The sequence below is a fragment of the Ornithorhynchus anatinus genome, chromosome 7, assembly GCF_004115215.2.
Source record: "Ornithorhynchus anatinus isolate Pmale09 chromosome 7, mOrnAna1.pri.v4, whole genome shotgun sequence".
NCBI lineage: Eukaryota > Metazoa > Chordata > Mammalia > Monotremata > Ornithorhynchidae > Ornithorhynchus > Ornithorhynchus anatinus.
Window position 1 is genome coordinate 74,469,545 of NC_041734.1, and position 12,354 is coordinate 74,481,898.

Below are 12,354 nucleotides of genomic sequence, written 5' to 3' on the forward strand. Positions count from 1 at the left end.
GAAGAATCCTACGCATACGCAAAAGGAATACAATTCACGGCATGGATAGAGCACGGGCCTGGAAGTCGGAAGGTCATGGGTTCTAATCCTGGCTCTACCTCTTGTCTGCTGTGTGGCCTTGGGCAAGTCACTTCACTTCTCTGTGCCTCAGTTACTTCATCTATAAAATGGGGATCGAGACTGTGAGCCCCAGATGGGACAGGGATTGTGTCCAAACCGATTAGCTTGCATCCACCCCAGTGCTTAGTACGGTGCCTGGCACACAATAAGCGCTTAACAAATACCATAATTACTGTACAATTCTTAGTTGAACTTTCGTTTCCTCTTTAGAGAAAACTATCTGACATGTGAAACTGCTTAAACTAACAGGTACAAGTTTGGAAATATAAACCTATGATTGGAAATTTGTAATACTCTCCTGAAAAATGAAAGGTTGTATGCTTGGAAATACATCACAATTGTCACGAGTTGTAAAATGGACTTTGGAAAAATCCCTGCAGATGTTCTCTCACTTAAGCGAAACTTCTTACCTGACATTTAGGGCTGTTTAAATCAAGGACAAACCTTTTCGGTCGGAGGTACGCGCTTAGAAGGCAGGATCTTCCCTTCTATTCCCTCAGAAGGATTATGAAGGCCACACGTTCATTACGAATCTTTGTGGAGAAAATCACCATTTCCTTTAGTTTTCTGGATTCGAGTTCGACTACTCGGAGCAGAAGTGGGGAACTAAACTTCTGCAAGCCTTCCTTTAACTGCTAAAAGACTGGGGTGAGCTACTGAATATTCAAGTGGGGCTGGTGGAAGCTGAGGCAGAAGAACAGGGACCAGGGAAGGAGGGAATTGGAAGAGAGATTTAAATGAAGAAAAGGAAGAATTTAGATCCTGGGTAGGCTGCTGGGAAAATTATGAGAAGACAAGTTGCTTGATAAAGACGAATCACTTAATTGTACTTTTGGTCTACAATTTTGATCTGGGCATGTTACTAGGAAATTTAATTTACTCACATTTCATAATTACATCGGGCCAATGTCTCATTCAGGCCTACCTAATGCTCCCTTGCAACTTAAATGGGATAAAGCTCTTTACTTCCTCTTCTAAATTGTGTGAAATTGCTCTGCCCAGTTAAACAGTTGCCAAATTTCATTTCAACTGCCAAATTTCACTCTAGAGGTAGCTGCAATTTAGTAATGTATGAGCTATATTTGGTAGGTTTGTGAGACCTGCTGAACAGACAATGGAGAAAAAAATTACTTTTCCTTTCTTCAAACCAAAATTTGAAAGACAAAGCCAATTCAAATAAATGAGCATGCATTTTGCAAAGCAGCACTTACTTACTCAAATGCCCAGGGTGGCTGAATGTCAAATTCCTGGGGAGTGTAGGAAGCTCAACTTGCACTTATTGCAGTTACCAATGAATGGATTTTCCATGGGTATCAATCAGTCAACAATCAATCAGAAGCAGCACAGTGTAGCGGATGGCACATCGGCCTGGGAGTCAGAAGGTCATGGGTTCTAGTCCCCGCTCTGCCACTGCTCTGCTGTGCGACCTTGTGCAAGTCACTTCACTTCTGTGGGCCTCAATTACCTCATCTGCAAAATGGGGATCGAGACTCTGAGCCCCACATGGGACAGGGACTGTGTCCAACCTGATTAGCTTGTATCCACCCCAGTGCTTAGTACAGTGCCTCGCACATAGAAAGTGCTTAACAAATACCATAAGCATTATTAATCAATTAATCAATTGTATTTATTGACAAGTTACTGTGTGCAGAGCATTGTACTAAACACTTGGGAAAGAACAATATAACAGAGTTGGTAGACATGTTCCCTGCCTACAGTGAGTTTTCAGTCTAGAGGGGGAAATCGACATTAATAGGGAAACAGTGTGGCCCACCAGATAGAACATGGGCCTGGAAGTCAGTGGGCCAGGGTTCTAATCCCAGCTCCGCCGTCTGTCTGCTGGGTGACCTTGAGCAAGTCAATTCACTTCTCCATGCCTCAGTTCCCTCATCTGTAAAATGGGGACTAAAACTGTGAGCCCCAAGTGGGACAGGGACCTGATTTTGTAACCTGATTAGCTGTGAGCCTCATGTGGGACAATCTGATGGCCCTGTATCTACACCAGCGCTTAGACCTCACACACTTCAAATTTATCCTTTCCTGCCTTAACTCTGCCCTCTCCTCCGCCAGGCAAAACTTCTTCTCCTCCCTCATCGACACCCATGCCCGTCACCCCCGCCGATTGTTCCGGACCTTTAACTCTCTCCTTAGGCCCCCTGTTCCTCCCCCTCCCCCATCTCTCACCCCCAATGATCTGGCCACCTATTTCCTCACGAAAATCAACACGATCAGGTCTGAGCTCCCCAAAGTCACCCCTCCGCCTCTCCCCTCCCCCCCACCAACCCTCTCCCCTACTTTCCCATCCTTCCCTGCAGTATCCTCAGAGGAGATCTCCTCCCTCCTCGCAAGTGCCACCCCCTCCGCCTGCGCCTCGGACCCCATTCCCTCTCACCTTATTAAAACCATCGCCCCTGCCTTCCTGCTTTCCTTAACTTCTATTTTTAACCACTCAATCTCCAATGGCTCCTTCCCCGCTGCCTTCAAACATGCCCACGTCTCCCCCATCCTAAAAAAACCCGCTCTCGACCCTACTTCCCCCTCCAGTTATCGCCCTATCTCCCTACTACCCTTCCTTTCCAAAATCCTAGAACGAGTCGTCTACAATCGATGCTTAGAATTCCTTAACTCCCATTCTCTCCTAGACCCCCTCCGATCTGGCTTCCGTCCCCTCCACCTGGCTTCCGTCCCCTCCACTCTACCGAGACTGCTCTCTCTAAGGTCACCCATGACCTCCTTCTTGCCAAATCCAATGGCTCCTACTCCATTCTGATCCTCCTTGACCTCTCTGCTGCCTTTGACACTGTCGACCATCCCCTCCTCCTCCATACCTTATCTCACCTCGGCTTCACGGACTCCGTCCTCTCCCGGTTCTCCTCTCACCTCTCTGGCCGGTCATTCTCGGTCTCCTTCGCTGGAGCCTCCTCCCCCTCCCATCCTTTAACTGTTGGAGTTCCTCAAGGGTCAGTTCTTGGCCCTCTTCTGTTCTCCATTTACACTCACTCCCTCGGTGAACTCATTCGCTCTCACGGCTTCGACTACCATCTCTACGCAGATGACACGCAGATCTACATCTCCGCCCCGTCCTCTCCCCCTCCCTTCGGGCTCGCATCTCCTCCTGCCTCCGGGACGTCTCCGCCTGGATGGCGGCCCGCCACCTAAAACTCAACATGAGCGAGACTGAGCTCCTCATCTTCCCTCCCAAACCCGGTCCTCTCCCAGACTTCTCTATCACCGTCGATGGCACGACCGTCCTTTCCGTCTCTCAGGCCCGCAATCTCGGTGTCATCCTTGACTCGTCTCTCTCGTTCACCCCACGCATCCTATCCATTACCGAGACCTGCCGGTTTCACCTCTACGATATCGCCAAGATCCGCCCTTTCCTCTCCACCCAAACGGCTACCTTACTGTTACGGGCTCTCGTTATATCCCGGCTAGACCACTGTGTCAGCCTTCTCTCTGACCTCCCTTCCTCCTCTCTCGCCCCGCTCCAGTCCATTCTTCACTCCGCTGCCCGGCTCATCTTCCTGCAGAAACGATCTGGGCCTGTCACTCCCCTTCTTAAACAACTCCAGTGGTTGCCTATCAACCTCCGCTCCAAACAAAAACTCCTCACTCTAGGCTTCGAGGCTCTCCATCACCTTGCCCCTTCCTACCTCTCCTCCCTTCTCTCTTTCTACCACCCACCTCGCACGCTCCGCTCCTCCACCGCCCACCTCCTCACCGTCCCTCGGTCTCGCCTATCCCGCCGTCGACCCCCGGGCCACGTCCTCCCGCAGTCCTGGAACGCCCTCCCTCCTCACCTCCGCCAAACTGATTCTCTTTCCCTCTTCAAAACCCTACTTAAAACTCACCTCCTCCAAGAGGCCTTCCCAGACTGAGCTCCTCTTCCCCCTCTACTCCCTCTGCCACCCCCCCTTACCTCTCCGCAGCTAAACCCTCTTTTTCCCCTTTTCCCTCTGCTCCTCCACCTCTCCCTCCCCATCCCCACAGCACTGTACTCGTCCGCTCAACTGTATATATTTTCATTACCCTATTTATTTTGTTAATGAATTGTACATCGCCTCGATTCTATTTAGTTGCCATTGTTTTTACGAGATGTTCTTCCCCTTGACTCTATTTACTGCCATTGTTCTCGTCCGTCCATCTCCCCCGATTAGACTGTAAGCCCGTCAAACGGCAGGGACTGTCTCTATCTGTTGCCGACTTGTTCATCCCAAGCGCTTAGTACAGTGCTCTGCACATAGTAAGCACTCAATATATACTATTGAATGAATGAATGAATAGAACAGTGCTCTGCACATAGTAAGCGCTTAACAAATACCGACATTATTATTACTGTGCCTGTGCCATTGTAAGTATTCAATATCTTAAAAATAGCTACATATAAATAAATTATAGATAGTTACATAAGGACTGTGAAGCTGAGGGAGGGATGAATCTAATCGTGGCTCCACCACCTGTCAGCTGTGTGACTTTGGGCAAGTCACTTAACTTCTCTGTGCCTCAGTTGCCTCATCTGTAAAGTGGAGATTATGACAACATGATAACCTTGTATCTACGCCAGCTCTTAGAACAGTGTTAGGCACATAGTAAGCACTTAAATACCATTATTATTATTATTATTATTATTGTTATCATGAATATAGCTCACCTATCCAAGTACATTACTGTCTACCAGACAGGCTCTCTGAACCACTGGCAAAACAAGCAGACAATACCAGAACTATTTTAATGAGGATGACTGGAATTACAGAACCATTTGGAGCAAAGCAGGGAATAATCCGCAACATCTTGTGGCCCTAGATGACCTGAGCAAATGGGAGGCGTATTGAAAGATGAGTTGTGAACCTGCTTTGGGGCATGCAGGATAAATGCGAGGAAAACCTCAAGGAAAGTCAGGACTGGAAGTCAAGAGACCAGGGTTGTAATCCCAGCTCCACAGCTTGACTGCTGTTTGATCTTGGGAAAGTCACTTAACTACTCTGTGCCTCAGGTGTCATCTCTCTAAATGGGAATTAAATACCCTTTCTCCTTCCCCTTTACACCGTAAGACTTTCCGCTGTGATTATCTTGTATCCACCCGGACAAAGTAAGCACTTAACAAATTCCACAATTATTATTAGTGGCACACAGGAAGTGCTTAATCCCTTCAGGGCTAAATGAGTGGATGGCAAAACTTCGCAGACTAAAATAAAATCAAGAACTTCAGTGCACCTCTGTAGTCCAAAATGGACCCATTCACACTGCCGGAGCCCTGTGGAAAACTTATCATGATGGTAAGATTTCTTGGATGAATTAATGGATGAATGATCCATAATGGACTATGTGAGCGAAAGTTAAGGACTCATTTGTACTCTCCCAAGTGCTCAGTACCGTGTTCTACACAGAGTAAGTGCTCAATAAATACGATAGAGAGGAAAAGGCTGGGGATGCTGGATGCTATACCCCAACATATTTGGATGATATAATGATGGCATTTGTTAAGCGCTTACTATTTGCAAAGCACTGTTCTAAGCACTGGGGGGATACAAGGTGATCAGGTTGTCCCACATGGGGCTCACATTCTTAATCCCCATTTTACAGATGAGGCAACTGAGGCACAGAGAAGTGAAGTGACTTCCCCAAAGTCACACAGCTGACAAGCGATGGAGCCGGGATTAGAGCCCATGACCTCTGACTCCCAAGCCCATGCTCTTTCCACTGAGCCACGCTGCTTCAGTCTTGGACAGTATCTTGGATATCTTGGATCTCTTGGACAGTAATGATCACATTTCCAAGCCTTCGGTTCTCACTAGTAATGATACAAAAATCCCACGTGGGATGGGTCCAGAAAGGGTATTTCTTAGTTCTGGGGTTGATGCTATGGTTTTTGTACTAAAATTGAAAGACTCTTGTATGAGGCTTTCATTCTGTCATTAAGTCAAACATATTTATTGAGAGCTTCCTGTGTGCAGAGCACTGTACTAAGCACTTGGGAGAATACGATATAACAATATAATAGACACATTCCCTGCCCGTGTGTCTTACAGTCTAGAGGATTTTCACCATATCCATCAAAGTAGACAGGTCTGAGTTAGGTGGTCTAGTCTGGAGGGACAGGGAAAATGACTAATTCAGACCAAGTGTATTCTTTCCTAGCAGTCAGTATAGTGCCCTGCACTCAGTAAGTTCTTAATAAATGCTCTTTCTATTATACGGCCACGCTTGAGGAGGCAAGTTGAAAACCATCTACCATCCGATCGTCTGGAAAGCTCTTTCACTTCTGAGGCTGAACACTTCATGAGATGTCTAGAATCATTCATCTCGGGGTTCCTCTTTGCTGATGACTGTGCTCCCAAAGTAAACACATAAGAATCACAGATTCTAAAGAGAAGCAGCAGGGTCTGCAGGCCAGAGCATAGGCTTGGGAGTCAGAAGGTCATGGGTTCTAATTCTGGCCCTGCCACTTGTCTGATGTGTGACCTTGGGCATGTCACTTCACCTATCTGGGCCTCAGTTACCTCATCTGTAAAATGGGGATTGAGACTGTGAGCCCCTATGGGACAAGGGACCGTGTCCAACTCGGTTTGCTTGTATCCACCCCAGCGCTTAGTACAGTGCATGGCACATAGTAAGTACTTAACAAATACCATTACTGTTATTATTACTATAGGTGGCTAAGAGCTGCTTTTCAGAATCAGCCAAGTGCTATGGACTGACAATTAGTCTGAAGGAAATCAAGGCTACATCTCAGTCTGCACTTAGTAAACCCTACATAGCCGGCTTAAGAGCCTTGGCAAATAGGTCACACGGGATTCAATCATGTCTCTATCCTCGTACCCCTTGGTCAATGGTGCAAGGATTATACATCAAAAGAAATCAAATCAATAACAGCAAAATATCATGCGTGAGACTGACTGGGAACACCAATACAGATTCACCAACAAAGCAACGTGCTTAAAAACAACTGTTGGTCCATATGTCAACTCTAGAGTCCAGCATTGTTTAAAGCTCTGAGACTTGGGATCTATCACAGACATCACATGCGGCTTCTAGATTAGTTTCACCATTTACTCCTATCTGCAACAAGTGGCAAGACAAGGTCACAGAGAGGGGAATCCCAAAATATCTGGGCACCTCACTCCCTCCTCAGAAACCTCCAGTGGTTGCCTATCCACCTTCATGTGAAGCAAAAACTCCTCAATCTTGGCTTCAAAGCTCTCCATCACCTTGCTCCCTCCTACCTCACCTCCCTTCTCTCCTACAGTCCACCGTACACTCCGCTCATCTCTGCTAACCTCTTCACTGTGCCTCGTTTTCACCTGTCCCAGAGTCAACCCTTAAATCATGTCCTACCTCTGACCTGACACGCCCTCCCTCCTCACATCTGCCAAACTAACTCTCTTCCCCTCTTCAAAACCCTCCTGAGAGCTCACCTCCTCCAGGAGGCCTTCCCAACCTGAGCCCTCCCTTTCCCTTTGCCCCTCTTCCCCTCCCCATTCCCCCTACTCCCTCCCTCTGCTCTACCCCCTTCCCCTCCCCACAGCACTTGTGTGTATTTGTAAATATTATTACTCTATTTTATTAATATGTCTATATCTATTTATCTATTTTGATGGTATTGATGCCTGTCTACTTGTTTTGTTTTGCTGTCTGTCTCCCCCTTTTAGACTGTGAGCCCGTTGTTGGGCAGGGATTGTCTCTGCTGCCAGATTGTACTTTTCCAAGAGCTTAGTACAGTGCTCTGCACACATTAAACGCTCAATAAATACGATTGAATGCATGAATGAATGAAAATATGGTCGCTTCTGCAGCATTAGAGCAATGTTCAAATCATATTTTTGCTAGATGAAGCATAGGAAGATGTAGATGATGCCAAGATAACCACCCAGCAGCTATTAGATGTGCTGATTTGGGGGTATGGACAACAAAAAGTTTCAAATTTACATTTTGCTTGGTCTTATTCACTCTATCTTCTCAAATAAAAGATAAGGATAATTGAATATGGAAAACTTTCCACAAGAATGAAAAGTCACTTACCTATTTGTCGCTTTATAGTGCATTTTCCCTCCCCTCACATATGCCAAAGGGCCTGTCTCTTCAGAGTCAGTCACTGACTCAAGGCCCCCTTCAAGGCTCAAGGAAAAAAGTTCAAGAATTTTTTGGAAGGAACTTTTCAGTCACCAGTGGCTCCATTAAATGGCAATGCTGCACTCTATCTTCATAGAAATGTACAGAAGACATTCTCTATGAATAGGAGTATTATTTTATTTTAAAAACTCTTGGGGGCAGTCCACTACTCTCAAAAGGTCAAATGTAAAACTCTCCAAACAAGGGAGCGTTCGATAAATTAATTTATGTTAGAAAGAACATACCATTACTGAATTTGATATGTAGTACTAGGAGATAAGTTGACCTTTGTCAGTTGATAAAAATAAAGTATAAGTATTGTAAGCCTTCAAGCATTTATTTATTTTTCATTCGAAGAAAAACATACTAATGTGGACCAGCTACTTCAATGAATCACATTGTTTTCTTACTGTGGCAATTCCTATACCCTTGGATTCCATGAATTATTGAATAACTGAACAGATACACCCTTGATGTAACTGAAAAACAGAATCAAGTATAAATCCATTCAACTTGATGTGAAAATGGTAACCGCTCATAAATTTTACAACACACATGCATTACTGAACGGCTGTTAATTTGCACGGGAATCCTATAACTGTTACAAACCATAGAATACGATAATAGCAAATGTGAAATTGAGCATTAACTTCAATAACTACCTTTGGATTCATCTTAAACTGTTAGTTAACCAACTGAATTAACTGCTGTTAATAACCTTTTTTAAAAGGATTATTACTTAATTTAATCTGTGCCATCATTCGGACAATTCGAGATTAATGACAAAGGTCACACAAACGTAAACCCGCAAAAGGTATAAAATAAATAAATGATAAAGCCAGTTACAACTCAGATTATAAAAATCACGATCATAATGATATCAACAATGGTATCTTCCAAGTACTGTACTAGGCATTGGCGTAGGTACAAAATAATAATAAGGGCAGATAAAGTACCTGCCCTACAAGGGACTCACATTCTAAAGTGGAGGGAGAGACAGGATTTAATGCTATAAATTAGTAAACTGAGGTACAGAGACGTTAACTGCCTTGCCCAAGGTGACCCAGCAGGCACGTTGTGGTTGTTGGGATTAGAACCCAGCTCTCCTAATTCCCAGGACCATGCTCTTTTTTTAAAACAAACAGTTCATCCGGAGTGGCGGTTCAGTTCTTTGTGTGGCAACAATCTGCGGTACGTTATGCTAGTTTTCCTCCACATTCATTCAATCGTATTTTTTGAGTGCTTAGTCTGTGCAGAGCACTGTACTAAGCGCTTGGAATGCACAATTCGGTAGCTTTATGTATTACATTACAGTAGAACATTCACTTTACAGTGAAAACTGTGTTATCCTGCAGGCTCTGGGGAATAGGAAGTGTCAAAATTAGTTCAAAATTCTGGTCATTTAAGAGTCAGAGCTGACTAGCAAGGGGCTTTGTACAAATGCACAGCAGGCTCAAGTTAAAGTTCTTCCAGAAGCCCCGGGAAGGCCTGCCAGGAGTGACAACACACTGAACTCTGGTTGTGCTTCTATTCAAAGGACTGTTTGCTGATCTGATCAGGAGCAAGACTCTGGCTGAATGCCAAAAGGGGGTACTTCCTAGCAGAACAATGAACAGTGAACACGAAAGGGGGCTACTTCCTACTCATAGTAGCAGAATAGTGAACCCAGGGAAAGTTTGTGCAGAATTCTTCTGAAGAGCTCAGACAGCTGAAAGCCTGAGTCGCAGACTTCAGTGAGGGACAGGAGCTCATGGATTGGTCAGAGGAAGCTGCAGGCTAATCAGATTAATTGAAAATTTATATAAACGACCCAGAGAAGAACTAAAACATGGTAAAGTCCTCTACTAAAAGGGATAAATGGGCCAAACTTTGTCCTCCAGTGAGGGCTGGAATAAGAAGGGTGGGATAGTAGAGTTTTCTGGTGTTTAAAGTGGCAGGTAACACAGCTCTTACTGAACTTCCTCTTACCTCACCTCACTACTCTCCTACTGCAACCCAGCCCACACATTACACTCCTCTAATGCCAACTTTCTCAATGAACCTCGATCTCATTTATCTCGCTGCCGACTCCTGGCCCACGACCTGCCTCTGGTCTGGAAAGCCCTCCCTCCTCAAATCTGACAGACAATGGCTCTCCCCCACTCCAAAGCTTTATTAAAGGCCCATCTCCTCCAAGAGGTCTTCCCTGGCTAAGCCGCCCTTTCCTCTTCTCCCACTCCCTTCTGCGTTGCCCTGATTTGGTCTTCATCACCCCCTCCCAGCCCCACAGAACTTATGTCCATATCTGTCATTTACTGATTAATATTAATGTCTACCTCCCCATCTAGACTATAAGCTCACTGTGGGCATGGAATGTGTCTGTTTATAATAATAATAGTAATTATGATATTTGTTAAGTGCTTACACTGTGCCAGGCACTGTTCTAAGCACTGGGGTAGATACAAGGTGATCAGGTTGTCCTTCCCAGTCTTAATCCCCATTTTACAGATGAGGTAACTGAGGCACAAGAGAAGTTAAGTGGCTTGCCCAAGGTCACACAGCAGACAAGTGGCGGAGCTGGGATTAGAAACCACATCCTCTGACTCCCAAGCCCGGGCCTTTTTCACTAAGCCACGCTGCTTCTTCAGCACCTGGGGTAGGAGCGCCAGCAAAGCAGCCAGAGAGTGACTATGCAGGCAGGAAACGAGAGGGCAGGAGATCCCTCCCGAATGAAAAGCTCTGTCTGTTTTTTGCTGATTGCATCTTATTCCCCCAGGAAATGTAGGCCTTAAGCTCTGGACAATGAAAAACACCTCGGACTGCAGGTGTTGCAGGAATACATTTTCTATTTCCCCCACGGTCCCTCTGACCTCAGGTCTGCCTCAAATAAGGGCCCGCATGCTTCTACAGTCAGGATCTGCCAACCCTGAGGCCTGATTTTTCCATCGATCTGTATCCCTCTCTGAACCCTCTGTAAGGTCAAACCTTGCTGATTTTTCTCTATGGATTCTACGAATGGGAAATTGAGAAGCCAGGTTCTACGTTTTCAATTTTACTTACCATCATCCAAAGAGAAGTTGAGGATAAATCTGAAAGGGAGGTTATGACTTTCTATTATTAGTCTTCCTGATGGCTCCCATCACGTGAGTCAGAGCAACGCAAAGTGAATATCTCACTAATCAGAGTTCTTGGTTTTGTCTGGTTTATGACCAGAGATAAATAAGAAAACTGGAAAAGAATTGATCAAGAATTCAGACCTATAGAATCTCTAACACCAATTTTTGATCTTGCCTTATTCCTAAAATCTCAAGAGGTTCTTTGCATTAACTCAGTACCTGGATCACTTTTTAGAAGCTAAAAAGTGGTCTAAGATAAAAAGTAATCCCTAAGGCATTTTGAATCCTCAATCCCATAGCACTTGTGTACATATCCTTATACTCTACTATTTCGCCTACAATTTATTATGTCTGCCCCCCCCCCCACCGTAGAATTTAAACTCCTTAATAATTATGGGAGTTGTTAAGCACTTACTATGTGACAAGCATTGTTCTAAGTTCTGGGATAGATACAAAATAAACAGGTTGCACACAATCCCTGTCCCACAAGGGGCTCATATTCTTATCTCCATTTTACAGATGAGGCAACTGAGGCCCAAGGAAACCCAGCAGAAAAGTGACAAAACTGGGATCAGAACCCAGGTCCTTCTGACTCCCAGGCCCATGCTCTACCCACTAGGCCATGCTGCCTCTCCACGGTGATGAGGAGGCTGGGTTGTTCCTAACTAACCATTGGGCAGAGGAGCAACCTTGGCCCCAGTGAGTCATTTTGGGTCTGGGGGAGGGCTGGAGGGGCATGGAAGCTGTTCTGAAAGGGGAGCGGGGGAAAGCCGCCTGGAGCTTGGGCCTTTCATTCATTCATATTTATTGAGTGCTTACTATGTGTAAAGCACTGTAGTAAGTGCTTAGGAGAGTACAGTATAACGAAACACACATTCCTACCCACAGTGAGCTCACAGTCTAGAGGGGGAGACAGACATGAATGTAAATTAATAAATAGATAAATAAATAAATAAATTACAGATATATACATCTGTTCTGTGCGGTTGGTAGGGAGGATGAATGAAGGAAAAAGTAACAGCAGCGCAGA

General features: G+C 45.2%; 1 protein-coding gene across 1 annotated transcript in view; it reads right to left on the minus strand.

The window, feature by feature from the left end:
- Positions 1-12,354, minus strand: part of PARD3B (par-3 family cell polarity regulator beta) — a 933,574-nt gene that overhangs the window by 392,453 nt on the left and 528,767 nt on the right.